Source organism: Phodopus roborovskii, unplaced genomic scaffold (assembly GCF_943737965.1).
Source record: "Phodopus roborovskii unplaced genomic scaffold, PHOROB, whole genome shotgun sequence".
Classification (NCBI taxonomy): Eukaryota; Metazoa; Chordata; class Mammalia; order Rodentia; family Cricetidae; genus Phodopus; species Phodopus roborovskii.
This window is the reverse complement of record NW_026126412.1, coordinates 476,564-490,274: the sequence shown is the minus strand read 5'-3', so window position 1 is coordinate 490,274 and position 13,711 is coordinate 476,564. Positions and strand designations below refer to the sequence as shown.

At 42.8% G+C, this 13,711-nt stretch overlaps 1 pseudogene; it reads left to right on the top strand.

The window, feature by feature from the left end:
• The first annotated feature begins 8,905 nt into the window (after window positions 1–8,905).
• LOC127220917 (high mobility group protein B1-like) lies at window positions 8,906–11,832 on the top strand (annotated as a pseudogene).
• Window positions 11,833–13,711: the final 1,879 nt, after the last annotated feature.

Genomic DNA, 13,711 nt, shown 5'->3' with positions numbered 1-13,711 from the left:
AGTGAGGGTCTCTGGAAATGAAGGTGAGGATGTGTGGAGGTGAAATGAACATTGTGGAGGTCAAGGCAAATAGGTCTGAAGATCAAGATGAGTATCTGTGCACAGAGGAGGATCCCATGACTCTTTCACTGACTTAGATGGAGATGGCCACCATTTTAGTCACATTTTAGTGTGCCTTTTCTGTGTAATTGACAGTAGATTTGTCTGTTAGTTCACTCAGGAGCCTTCTGAGATACTACCAGGAAGCAATTCTTTAGCAAGGATTGGGGATCAAGTAAGTTTAGTGTCTGTTACTTCAATATAACTCAAGGGAGCTCAGGTTTTTTTTTTCTCCTATGGGAATGAAGTTCTCTTAAGCAGGATCACTCTAAGACCTCTGGCATATGACTCGCTGGTTTCTTCTCATTATAATAACATTTTTTGTGTGTGTGAGCTAGTAGTTGTGTTTACTTATTTACCCATGACATGTTGAGGATGAAAAATTTCCAAAACTAACTTTTCATAGCTTCGACATTCAGATGGACTAAGTTTCATAATTATAGATTACCCTATACACTCAGCTTGGAATGGTGGTAAATACCTTTAATCCCAGCACTCAGGATGCAGAGGCAGGTGGATCTGTGAGTTTGAGACCAGCCTGGTCTACAGAGTGAGTTTCAGGGCAGTGAGGATTACACAGATAAACCCTGTCTTGAAAAACAAACATAAAAAAAATGTGTCCAAGGAATGTGTTAAGGAGAGTGGGTCAACTTACCCCATCTCTCGTAATTTCATAAAGATCAAGAGGATGGGAAAGATGGTGAGGATGGTCTTAAGTGGACTCCTAAGGCCCAAGGCTGCTGGTGGACACCAGTAGCTAAGGCTGGGGCTCTTCCTTGTATTGGTAGCACTAACCAAGCTCCTGGATACCTCATGAAGTCCTAACTATAACCTGGAACTCTTCCTGACTGTCTAGTTGTAATGAAGGATTGCTTCTCAAGCTGTTATGGATAAAGAATTCACATTATGGACTGAAATTACTGGCTATCACTCTAACATTACTGCACGTTGTGAGGCTGTAAAAAATGGGAAACCTCTTCTGTGTTTACTACCATCTCCCAAACCGGAGCACATGGAGCCTCATGATTCTTTTTCCAACTTTCTCCTCCAGGAGTGAACTTTACATTGGTCTGGTGTGGACTGCATGCCAGGAGCACTGGGTGCCACAGGCTGAGTGCTCTTTAGTCCAGACGGCAAAACTCAGAAGCAAGGCTCCCAAGAGCACACTGTCTCCCATCACCCAAGAGACACTCAAGAGAAGAACAGAACATACCTAGAGCTTAGAATGATAAAAACTAGATGGTGTTAACTGACTGAGGTAGAAAGACATGACAAGGGAGAGGAACAGGCACCTGAAAACATAAAGAAAGAACAATTTCCAGGTTTTGTGATAGTTATAAACCCACAGACTCAAGGACTTTAACAAATGTGAAGGGATCTGTGAAAATGTGGACCAAAATAAAATTGTAGAAGGCACTGATTGAGAGAGAAATCTTAAAAGCAGTGTTCAAAGCACCCCTGATACCTGGAAGAGCAAAGACAAGGATAGAAGCAACTTCTTGCCATGAACATGACAGTCAGGAGACAGCAGAGTGACATCTCCATAATGGCAAGGGGAGAAATGGAGCTGAAGGAATATGAAGGGAAGACAGGGAATGCTTTTTTTTTGTAGTGAGTCATCTTTTAAAAATGGAGACTTAGCTCAGCCAGAAGGACTGAGCAGTCTAAGGCACCTCAGACAGTGGAACCAGGATGTATTCCTGGTGCACAAAAGGACTTTGTGAACACATCCCCCATGGAGGGATAACTGCCTTAACCTAGAGACAGGAGAGAAGCCCTAGTCCCTGCTTCACATGACCTGTCAGATCTACATGACCCCAACTGGATGGCATTGCCCTACATATGGAATTGGGGTGGGGGGAAGGGAAGGGAGGGTGGTTAGGGTGCATGTGAGAGGGCAGGGAGGGTAAAAGTGAGGGAGGGAGGGAAGGAAGGAGGGAGAAGGAAGTGGGATCAACATGTAAAATAATAAATTAAATAAAAAGTATAAAATCAAAAACATGGAGACTTAGTTTTTTGTTTTTATTAATCGTTGGGAAACATCATACATGTGTACAATGTATCTTGATCACATCTCCTCCCCCCCCCATCTCCCTCCAGGCCTCTCCATCACATTTCTCTCCTAGCTACATGTCCTCCTTATTTATTTAATTTAACCCATTATGCACACAAGTGTGGGTTTATCCACTAGAACATGGATAACCTACCACTGACAGCACTCCCAAAGAACAGTAACTCTTCCTATCCCAGCAGCCACCAGCTGCTTATTGCTCCTCAGTTAGGAGTGGAGCCATGGGAGCCCCTCCACAGTCCATGCTGATTTCATCTTGCGTAGGTGATCACAGCTATTGGGAGTTTGCATTTGCAACAGCCATGTCATGTCTAGAGGACAGCATTTCACAACGCTCTTCTCCACAGTTCTTGTGCTCTTTCTGCTCCTATTCCGCTGTGCTTCTTGAGCTTTAGGGTTGTAGTCACCGGGAAGTCCCATCTATGGCTAAGCACTAGCAGTTGCTTATTTTCTGTGCGTTAAACAGTGATGTATCAATCACTACCCAAGGCTAGAAGGAGCTTCTCTGACCAAGGTTGGGAGCAGTACGAATCTATGACTATAAATAAATATTCAGAAGGCAATTTGTGATCGGTATCAATAGGATCTTCCCTTAGGCCTGTGGCTTCCCTAGCTATTGGTTTTGGGCATGTTTACAATACCAGTCATGGATTTCCTTCTGTGGAGAAGGCCTCAAGTCCAATAAAGAGAATGTGTTTGTCACCCTCATCAACGGTTGCTACATCTTTGCACCTGGAACTTTTTACTTGGCGGGTGGGTATTAGAGCATGCAGGATCTAGTTCCAGATAAGAAGCATTCCCTGTCTTCCCTTCATATTCCTTCGGCTCCAGTCCTCCCCTTGCCATTATGGAGATGTCACTCTGCTGTCTCCTGACTGTCATGTTCATGGCAAGAAGTTGCTTCTATCCTTGTCTTTGCTCTTTTAGGTACCAGGGGTGCTTTGAACATATCACAAATAACAGCAGCACACATGCAGGGAGAGGGACCGTCACAATGGTACCCTCTTATGTTCCATGTTAACAGTGGCCCACTCTCCACTGAATGTTCCAGTGAGGGGTCTGGTATCTTTCTGTCCTGACAACAGCTACTGGGTGGTGGACAAGATGGGGTAGGAGAAGGCATGGCTTCATTCCTGCTTGGGCTTGGCAGTGGATTTCAATTTGAATCTTTGTTTAGTGTCTTTTGATTGTGTGAGATACCTGTTTTCTGAAGCTGAATTAACTCTTGGTCACTTGGAAGGGTTTCTCTGACCCTGACAGGCCTGCTGTCCTTGGCAGACCTAGGGTAGGATGGATGGAGAAGGCCCATCAGTGAGCTGTCTACACATCCCAGTTCAGGGTGTCCCGCAGACAGCACTGTGTATGTGTACACTCACGCACAGGGTCCTTTATGGCCTTTCTGCCACCCTGGAAACCAGGCAAGAGAGAGCTTTGATTGAGACAGTGGGAAAATAATGGTTGTGTTAAGATATGGCTGATTGGCTGAGCAAGTGACCAAGACAGCCACTGTGCTTCCCCTAGTGGTAGTGGACCTTTTGTGACACCCCCTCCCCAAGTCCCACCAGGCAGCCACAGGAGATGGAGAGTGAGGTGAGGTGGTGATTCCTAAGAGATAGGGGCTTTTGGGGGGTGTGTGCTTTCTTTCTACAAGAGTTGAGGATCCTAGGAAAATCTTTCTAGACTTGGAAGGTCGATCATTTAAAAGACAATGTTACTGGGCCCATCTACATTCTCAGAATGTAGATGAGATTAAGTAAATGGTCCTGTGGCTCAGCTGTGGTGAATTCGACTTTGTCCTGTTGTTGGGGACTATCTTCTCTCCTTGAGGGGAGGGAAGGGCATAGTGCTTGGCAGCTGCTCCAGCAAGTCACACCCACACGTGGCCATTTCACTGTGACCTCTGGCCTGACAATCTGTCTTCTGCAATCCTCGCCAGCCAAATTGTCCAGCCTCTCCAAAGAGACCTTCTGCACAGGTCACTGGTTAGGAGGCTGTCCCACAGAGAGAGCAAGTATCTTCATGAGACAGCACAGGTACAGAAACACACGCACGATCAAAGCCAGAGTATGAGCTGCCATCCATCTCCAAAGCGGCAATGGGAACTTTCCTTGATAAAAATTTCCACTGGAGAAAAAAAAAAAGGACTTATGTAGTCAACAATATCGGCTCTAAAAAAATGCAATTTCCGGATTAATAACAAAGACACCGTTCCAGTGTGCACACTCCTTTAGGATGTGTGCTTTTGACCCACGGAACATATTGTGCCCTGTGGCTCTCAGCTGAATCGCAACTTAACAGTCCTCCCCCTTTTAATGCCTGATGTCTATTAAAACGAAGTCACTGCTTGTACCAGGGCCCCTTCTGGAAATGAGAATCACACCTCTACGGATTGGCCACTGGTTAAATATTAAGCTGGCAACTTTCATATTTGTGTGTATATTGCATCGAAGTACAGAAAAATTCACAGAAAGACTTTCTTATATGAAAGCTTCAATATCCAAGCAATTTTGATCTCTTTTATCCTTAGGTAGATAAAAGTTTTATGCCAAGAACATTCCTGGACACAAACATAATGTGATCTATCTGTCGTATACATTCATTTCCTATGCAATACAAACCTTAGTATACATGTGTGCACATATGAACATGTATTTATGTGTACATGCCAGGGAATTGACTTATTAATGTGCTAAAATCTTTTATGATTTTAGAGTCTATTTCAACACTTGTGTCTTATCAGGCTAAGGAGGAAAGGGTGTGCTTGCATTTAAACAGACACCCAGGTATTTCTGTGATGCGTTGGCTTGAAGTCTTTAACGTACTTTTTTGGAAGTGATATAGTTGGTTCATAAAATTTCCATGAGGGCTGGGTCAATTAACATCTCCACCAACAGTGTATAAGGCTCCTTTTCTCTACATCCTTGACAGGATTTGTTCTTGCTTGTTTATTTCTTAATAATAGACATTCTGACTTGGATGAGATAGTGTTAATTTGCATTTTCTGATGGTTAAGGATTTTGGAATACACACACACACACACACACACACACACACACACACACACACACCTCCCAGATGATACCAGTACCAGAGGAAAAGGGGAAAGACACATGAAGAAGGGTGTGGAAAGGGCAAATATGGTAGAGGACATGACATTCTTGAAATGAATTGTCTCTTTGAAGTCAAACACTGTGTACAATGAATATACACTGATAACAAAGACAAGTCTCAGAGCAAAGTATATGTCATAACACAATTATTATAAAAATAGAAAACCCCTCAACTACAGAACAGATCAGGGTCACATCAACTCCCTGTCTTCTCAAAAAGAGCACCAATATATAGGAACCCACGTATAGAGCAGAGAGTCAATAAGCAGAAACCCACGTGCATAGTAGGTCAGTGTAGCTGCAGGTGGAGGACATACACACTGGTGGGTATGGGTAAGGAACCTCACAGCATGCTGCTCTTGAGTGTGGCACATGGATAGAAGGCTATAGAAGCCCTTCTGTGGGTACTGATGGTTCTCTGACAGCCACTCCAGGCAAAGTAAGAAGTCCAGTGGCAAGAGGTATATGGCCCCTTGAAGGGGATTCAATGTGCAGTTTAAGCAGGAGCTCAAAATATGAAACTGAGGCTGGAGAGATAACCTGGTGGTTAAGAGAAATGTCTGCTTTTCCAGAAGACCCAGGCCTGATTCCCAGCATTCAAATGGCACAACACACCTGTGACCCCAGTTCCAGGGAATCTAATGACCTCTTCTGGCTTCTACAGGCACTGAACAGGTGCATACACGTGTGCACAGGCATACATGCAGGCAAAACACTCACATACGTAAAATAAATTAACATTAAAAAGATAAATATAAAACCCAAGATTAATGTTTTCAAAGTACTGAAAATTACTCTACTGTGAAGCTACTAAAAAAAATGAATCTCTATTAAAATGTCAAAATACTTAATATTTATCCCAATCATTGTCAATTATTTTAATGAATAAAGTAGATATTTGAATACATGGTTTCATTTCTTCCTAGTTCTTGGCCAGATATAGTTCACAAATTAATAAGTGGCATTTCTTTGAAAATTCATATATTGTGAATTAAATCTGGTTTGCTTAAGGTGAAATGTTCAGATATTTGACTTTTATGATAAGCCGGAGCAAATCTTCCAAAACACTGCTCCCTGATTCTTTTCACAATCAGCTTAATGCTCTGGGTGGGAGATGGATGCATATATCAGTGATGACAGCTGGCCCATGGTTGGCATATTCTTTGCCATGGGTCATATTCTGAGGCATGCATGGGGTATCTCTGCTCTGCCAAGGCACAGAGAAGAGACAGGTCTAGAGTCATTCTGTTTTCCTCACTGCATATTTAGGATCTGTCAACCTCTTTTAGAAGAAATAATGTCATCCATTATTTAAAGTGGATGCTATCCTGGCTCATGTTCTCTCTCATCACAGATCATGCACTCTCTAAACTTCAATACATACATTCATACACACATGGATATATTCATTGTGATGGTCATGGAGAAGTCGATGAAGGTCTTAGACATGGTATGGCCATGGGAAGGAGATTAAGATGCTAGTCATGAGTAGAAATTATAGATGATGATGGGACAAGGCAACAATCTTCCACAGTGGGTTATGTCACAGTCACAGGCAATTGTATTGGGTGGTAACTGTTGTCGATGTTCATGGGAGAAGGTAATGGTGAAAGTCATGGGTAATATCTCTGGATATCAGCTAAAGTGAAAGTCATAGGCACTGACAAGGGTAATGACTTTGAGTGACAGTCACCTGAGCAGGTCATGATGATTATTGATGGGCAAAGGTCATGGGTACTTTGGGGGGGGGGAGTACCCTGCTTTACAGAAACAAAGAACACAGATGTTTGGGTCTCAGATGGACCTTTGACCCTCTGGAACCTCTGTGAGTTAGCAAGCAGCAGGTGACCTATAGCACCTGTCAGTAATTGAGAGTTGGTAGTAGAGTTGAACCTGTCTCTTGTACAGTGTGTCATGAGGATGGAAGACTGCATGCACTTGCATTGCCTCCCATGAAGACTGTCAGAGTGTCCCAACCCACTGTCTGTCCTTCAGCATCACCAGAATGAGAGCCACATCTCTATTTTAATTAGTTTGACATACTTCTGCAAAGAATTTTATTGGAAAGTAAAATAGAGTCATTCCTGGTGGTTTCCAGACTTCTCTTGAGCTCCTTTTCCTGCCTGGACTCTGAGCCCCTCTTTGGTTTGACTTCTTAGCTACCCAGGTACAAACATTTTGCCTTCCACAGCCGGCCAGTACTTTCTCAATCTTGCAAAGCAAAACAGATGAGTAGGTTTTGATGGAAAATTCCTAGCAACTTCATCTGTGTGTGGAGGTTAATTCTGGGGAAACCTTAATCTCAAGTGTGAGCTTTGGAAGAGGGCAAGAGCAGTGGCTCTGAGGTCTGGGTAGGGCGTCCATCCTATTCACCAAGCAGTGTGTATTGGTGTTCATTGCGCAGTCCAATTTCACAGCTGGTGTGTTTTCTGTTGACATGACACTTAGAGGAAAGAACAAACAAAAAAGGGTAGGGGGATCTTCAGAGAGATTTTGACACAATGAAGTGTGGGAACTGATAGATAAAATCTGTTGAACTGGAACTAGACACGTCTATAAGGTTCTGAGTTTCAAAAGTTAAATCTGGAGGTGCAGAAATGAAACAGAGAAGATTAATAGCAGAGCAGTCATTTCCTCAGAAGTGTGTTTTGAAGATAGGATTCACTCTGATGACTGTCTCAGCTCTTTGTTTTTATGCTGAGATGTGATCCAGACTTAGATGTGGCCCAGCCTTTAGTGTGGATGGATCAGTGTGTGCCTATATATACCTATATTTTTTACGAATGTGAGTCTAGCTCCTGCATTATGTGGATGGGGGAGAACTTAGTAATACTGCTGTTTGTATCCTTTCAAGTGAAAAGGCAGGCCTGACTGATATCTGGTGTGTGGGGTTTAATGTGGACTGCGAACCAGGCTTGCAGAGTCAGGAGCCAGACCACGTCTGGGCTACCCTTGCCCCTCAGCGCAACTTTCTCTCACTTCAGTGTCTTGGGTGGGGTACCATTGGTCAAGATCATATAAGGCTCAAAGCTTCACATACCTCAGCAGATGTGAAGAGAGGCATCATCCATCCATACTATACTTCTTAGGGCTTCTGCCACAAAAAGTGCATGGCCACTATCATCAGATACAGTCATTCTCAATTGCTCTGCCTGGAGAGGAGCTCATGTGGGTTTCCCGAGCTGAGTTCCAGTGGTCAGCTCGTCTTTGATGTAAGAGTGTATAGTATTCACCTGTTTATCTGGTGAAAGTTCACTTGGGCAAATAATACAATCAGAAGGCAAACAGGATTGACCCGGGAATAGTGTGTGGGGCATCCTCATGGGGTACAATGAATGTGAGGCTGTTGGGGTCATGGCAGAACCAAGAACTTTACACCTTTGAGGGTGATTTATGGTGGAGTGGGCTAGCATGGTTCTAGTAAGTGGCCTTGTTGAAACACTGTGGTATTTATGATGACACAGGATGGTTTCTTTGTAGAGAAGAGAAGGGGCAGGGAGGATAAATGAAACTCAGTGAAAATCAAATGACCAAATTCTAAAGTAGAAATTATTGCAGAGTCAGTTCTCAAGACTTTAGTTTGTTGGCACCACAGTGGAAAGAGAGGTGTGTTGGGCAGGGTGTCATGCTGCAAGCTCCAGGCATCACCATCTGTGGTGAGGCAGAGCAGCAACGGGAGAAACAGAAACATATGGACTTGGAAATGGTCAGCAATCAAACCGGCTCAGTGCCTCTGTTGCAAGCAAAAGCAATAAAATCTGGGTGAGTGGTACAGCACACAGTACAGGGAAGAACCAGTTCCCCAGCCCAGGCTGTCCCAAGAGACTGCTATAGGATGGCGTATGCCTCACACACATGCCACATCACAATGCTGGATAGCACTCAGTTCAATCCAGGTGGTGAATATGTGGGCTGAGCTAGGCAGTGGATGTGGCAGTATCAAAGATGATGGGGTTGCCAGTGCAGGGAGCCTTTGTCCATCAGCCCTGTGCTAGAAAGCCCCCTGATGTCCCTGGCATCTCCTGGGCAGATGCTTCTCTGACCACTGATGCCATAACAAATAGGGAACCCAAGACCTTCTCAGACAATGCGGGATGAGGGAGAAGAACCAGAGCAAGGCACTCTTGCTGCTCCTCAGAGTGCAGAGAAAAAAAGCAACCCATGTCTCATGGTCATAGCTTCGTGTGTATAGAGTTACTGAGGGCACAGACTGATCATATGGACTGGGGAATAGCTTAGAATAGCTTCCAGGAACAACAGTGACGGGGCACTGCAGGAGGAAGGGGAGGTAGTGAGAACTGGACGGCACACAACGGCACTAGAAGGGTCACCACAGGGCTTCGAGAAGGTGCTAAGAGTTCATAGAGAGGGCAAGTTCTACCCACCAGCTCTTTCACCTTCTCAAAGCTGCTGCATGCTGGTCACCCCAGCTCAGCCCCAGGACCAGGGCTAAATGAGGTGGGAGATGGGAGGGCAAGGTAAATGAGGCAGTATGGGGAAGAATGAACTAACATAAAGGCATTTTGGAAAAGCCATATGGAAACCTATTGCTGTGAAAGTTTTCTAAATATATACACATATAAAGAATTCAAATGGAATTACTTTGTGTTGGGGTAACAATACTAGTTCCAGGAATGGGTTACTTCTTTTGGAATTATTGACCAGTGAGGTCCCATAGAGTCCTAAACATTATAGGCAAGTGCCTTTGCTCTTAGTTACCCTCCATAACTTGATGGTAAGACCACATACTTGATTCACAACACATGAATACTTCAAGATAATGCTCACCTGGAAGCTTCATCCCTACTAACTAGCTTTCATAGTTCTGGGAGGATGCTGTACATGCTACTAGAGGAGAAAAGTAACCATCAGACTTACCCAACTGTGAACCCTGAAAGCTACAATAATTATTGGCATGGTGGGATGTGCCCAATGGTACAACAGTGGCAAGAATGTTAAGGGAGTAACCAACTATTTTCTGATTGGATTTAAGTCCATACTCACAAGATGGAACTCATGTCTGTTACTATTAACAGCAACAAGAACCCAAGACTAATTAGGTCATATTCCCTAAGGGGGAACCTACTGCTATAATTCTGATAATAGTTATAAAATAATTAGCCAACACCCAATGACTTATTGTCATATCCATAGATTAGGATGTCTTTTAACCCTCACCAGAGAAGTTTCTTTCTGAAGCAGATGGTGAAGATGTATACAAGAGACTGCAGAATGCACTGCCCTAAGTTGGGCGTCTCCATCAGACATCTTTTCTTCCAAGGCCCAGGAATAATCATTAGAAGGGTGGGTAGAAAGATTGTAAGAGCCAGAGGCAGCAAATGACTACAAGGAAATAGTGTTTTCTGGATACAGAAGTGTAGGTGCATACATGAATTCACAGTGGGTAGGACAACATGTACAAAGTCAAGCCAGACAAAATCCCACAAACAAAGCTGGGTGGGTCAGGAAGGTGGTGGATCTGGGAGGAGTTGGGAGAGCGTATGGATAGTATCAAAATACATTGTATGAAAGTCTCAAAGAATATAAAAAAGCTTCAGATAAAAAAATACAAAAGACAAAGGATGGGAGGAGGGGTGGGGATTTACTTTGGGTTCTGCTGGGCAGTTCTCTTCCCACCAGGTTTATTCCACTGGCCCATGAGTAGATAGAAGGGTGGCTAGAAAGAGTTCATATGTCAGTGAGAGGTATCGGGTAGTCCCTCTCTAAGCATGGATGCAGAGTGAAGGGAAGATGATGGAGCATTGAAGTTGAAGTTCCCCATGGAGATTTCTCCTTTCAAAAGATAATAAAGGCAGTGCATTGAGGTCCATAGAGACAGCGCCAGGGCAAGTGTGAGCTGGAAGGGCACTGGGCAACTCTGTGCCTCACGGACGAAAATCAACTAAACAGGGGCAAAGGAGATCCTAAAAAGCTGAGAGGCAAAATGTCCTCATATGCATTCTTTGTGCAAACTTGCCGGGAGGAACATAAGAAGCATCTGGATGCTTCTGTCAACTTCTCAGAGTTCTCCAAGAAATGCTCAGAAAGGTGGAAAACCACGTCTGCTAAAGAAAGGGGGAAATGTGAAGACATGGCAAAGGCGGACAAGGCTCGTTATGAAAGAGAAATGAAAACCTACATCCCCCCGCTCCGCAAAGGGGAGACCAAAAAGAAGTTCAAGGACCCCAATGCACCAAGAGGCCTCCTTCAGTCTTCTTCTTGTTCTGCTCTGAGTATCGCCCCAAAATCAAAGGAGCACACCCAGGCTTGTCCATTGGTGATGTTGCAAAGACAGTGGGAGAGATGTGGAACAACACCGCCGCAGATGACAAGCAGCCCTAGAAAAAGAAGGCTGCCAAACTGAAGGAGAAGTACGGAAAGGATATTGCTGCTTATAGAGCTAAAGGGAACCCCGATGCAGCGAAAAAGGGGGTGGTCAAGGCAGAAAAGAGCAAGAAAAAGAAGGAAGAGGAAGATGATGAGGAGGATGAAAAGGATGAGGAAGTGGAAGACAATGAAGAAGAAGAAGATGATGAAGATGATGATGAATAAGTTGGTTCTAGCCCAGGTTTTTTTTCTATAAAGCATTTAACACCCCCCACACACAACTCACTTCTTTTAAAGACAAAAATTGAAATGTAAGGCTGTGTAAGGTTTGTTTTAAAACTGTACAGTGTCTTTTATTTATTTATTTAGTTTGTATAGTTAACACACTACCAAACGTGTCTTTAGATAGCCTGTCCTGGTGGTATTTTCAATAGCCACTAACCTGGTACAGTCTGGGGGTTGTAAATTAGCATGGAAATTTAAAGCAGGTTCTTGTTGGTGCACAGCACAAATTAGTTATATATGGGGAAGGTAGGTTTTTTTTTTTTGTTTTGTTTTTTGTTTTGCTTTTCTTTTTTTTCATCTTCAGTTGTCTCTGATGCAGCCTATACAAAGATAATTGTTCTGTTAACTAAAATACCACTCTGTAATTGAAAAAAATTGCAGCTGTTTTGTTGACATTCTGAATGCTTCTAAGTAAATACATTTTTTTTATTAGTATTGTTTCCTTTTCATAGGTCTGAAATTTTTCTTCTCAAAAATAGGCTTTTGCCTATTTTGGGTCACATGAATTATTGCAGTGTTTCTTTTCATATATTTAGCTGGGAAAAAAGCTTTTACTATACACCCTGCATATTGTGATGGGTAACATTTTCATCCATAGTGGAAATTCCAAAATCTGTGATCAGTTGGATAAGAGATAGTACATAACCCACGTGCAAAGTGGAGAGTGAACAATTCTATCACACCATGGAATTATCAGAATCAAACTATCTGAAAGTCTGTCCTTGAAGGACTAGTAGAAAATTGTGTTCTAATCCTTACGTGAGGACTCTTTCCTTAACGTCCATTACTGTGTAATGGCAGTTACATTCTGCAGTTCCCTATAAAAGTCCTGAGGATGTATCCCCAAAAGCGTGAGCTTAAAATACAAGACTGCCATATTAAACTTTGCTGACATTGGTCCTAGTGGAAGCTATGATGAGAACTCTGGCTATAATGCCTTTGCCCATCTATCTAAATACAGGATTGCTCAGGAAACTTGACCATTTAAAAAGTATTTTTAATTAGTTGAGCCAGCTTTTCTTAAAATTATGCCACATTTAAAATTAAAGTAAGGGTATATTTTCCTATATTGTGACTTGTCCCTTTATAAATCAGATGATAAAATTTTCATATTAGTACCAGTCATCTGATCCATCTAGTTTTTCTTTATAAAACCCAAACTCATTCATTCATTAGTCATGTTTAATCTGCTTAGCAGTTTAGGGAACAATTTGGCAATTCTGTGGTTTTTTGAGATTACCATTCACTTAAAGTGCCAGTGTTTTAAAAATAGTGTTCTTGTAATTTTACATGCTTTTGTGATGGAGTGCTGTTTGCTATATAATTTTGACTTGGGTTCTTTACATTTGCATTTATTTATGTAATTTGAAGAGGAATACTGAACATGAGTCCTGGATGATATTAATACACTAATAATTGCAGAGGCTTTAAAATGAAAAAAGATAATAAAGGCTGATAATAAAGGTGTGTGTGTGTGTGTGTGTGTGTGTGTGTGTGTGTGTGTGTGCACGCACAATTGCAGATGGCCAAATCAGCAAGTATGGGGACATGGGTTTAATTCTTAACACCCATGTAAATATTCAAGTATGGTGGTGAATGTTTGTAGTCTCAGAACTAGGGAGATGGAGATTGGTGGATATATGTCTTATTGGCCAGCCAGCTATAGAAAGTTCCAGATCCCAGTAAGAGCTGATCTCAAATGTGGAAAGATCTGGAGGAACAACACCCGAGGTTTCTTTCTGGTCTCCATGCACATATGCACACATAGACATATGTCCACATGAAAGCATGCACCTCCTCCCAGTGACATCTTGGATTT